Source organism: Mandrillus leucophaeus, unplaced genomic scaffold, assembly GCF_000951045.1.
Source record: "Mandrillus leucophaeus isolate KB7577 unplaced genomic scaffold, Mleu.le_1.0 Scaffold20, whole genome shotgun sequence".
Taxonomy (NCBI): Eukaryota; Metazoa; Chordata; class Mammalia; order Primates; family Cercopithecidae; genus Mandrillus; species Mandrillus leucophaeus.
Genome location: NW_012102032.1, coordinates 103758 through 104952, shown reverse-complemented (window position 1 = coordinate 104952; position 1195 = coordinate 103758). Strand labels below are relative to the sequence as shown.

Sequence of the window (1195 nt, the reverse complement as noted above, 5' to 3'; positions counted from 1 at the left end):
CCATTCTCCTGCCTCAGCCTCCTGAGTAGCTGGGACTACAGGCGCCCGCCACCATGCCCGGCTAATTTTTTTGTATTTTTAGTAGAGACGGGGTTTCACCGTGTTAGCCAGGATGGTCTCGATCTGACCTCGTATCCGCCTGTCTCGGCCTCCCAAAGTGCTAGGCGTGAGCCACTGCGCCCGGCCCAGAATCAGTCTTGATTCAAGAGTTTTGATATCGTTTAGCCAGCCACTTAGCATCTGTTTACTAATATCTCTTCTAAAAGGCTTTCTGAAAAAGTTCCTTATTTTTTTTGTTTTGTTTTTTAGACTGAGTCTTACTCTGTCATCTAGGCTGGAGGGCAACCTCTGCCTCCTGGGTTCAAGCGATTCTTCTGACAGCCTCCCGAGTAGCTGTTATTACAGGCGCCTGACACCAAGCCCAGCTACTTTTTGTATTTTTAGTAGAGATGGGGTTTCACCATGTTGGTCAGGCTGGTCTCAAACTCCTGACCTTGGGTGATCCACCCACCTCGGCCTCCCAAAGTGCTGGGATCATGGGCATGAGACACCACACCCAGCTTGATTTGTTTTTAAGATAACTATTTTGAATAGTCACTACTTAACAAATAACATTTACTGAGTATACTCACTGTATACCAGGTTCTATACTAAGAGCTTTACATGTATCATCTCAAATAATGCTTGTGACCAACTTATGAGACAGATATGATTATTCCCTTTATTTATTTTATTTACTTATTCCTCATCTTGCAGATAAGGATATCAATACTTTGAGTAATTAAGAAACCTGCTTGTGATAACTCAAATATTTAGTGGCAGAATCCCTGTATATTAAATTACAAACTCTATATTGTTTAATTAAATTCACTGTCATTCAACAATTCTGAAGCATTCTCTAACACTAAACAAACTGCAACTTATAGTTCATGATGGCAAAATGAGTCCAAACAATGACATTCTCCCCACCAAAATCCCACTGAAAGGACAGAATATAAATACTAGAAAAAGTCCACAGGAGTCATAAAGCACATAGAAAGGTCATAAGGAAAGACAAAGAATTCCTGGAAGTTTAAACAAATAAAATCACGTTAAGAAAAAAAATAAAAATGCGGTCTTGTAATCCAACATAAGCAAAAAGAACAATCAGTAATAAAGACAGTAAATGAGTGTTCCCTTTTTTTTTTTTTTTTTT

General features: G+C 39.2%; 1 protein-coding gene across 1 annotated transcript in view; it reads right to left on the bottom strand.

Moving 5' to 3' along the window:
- PPM1D (protein phosphatase, Mg2+/Mn2+ dependent, 1D) overlaps positions 1 to 1195 on the bottom strand; it is a 72489-nt gene that overhangs the window by 43131 nt on the left and 28163 nt on the right. The window lies entirely within an intron of this gene.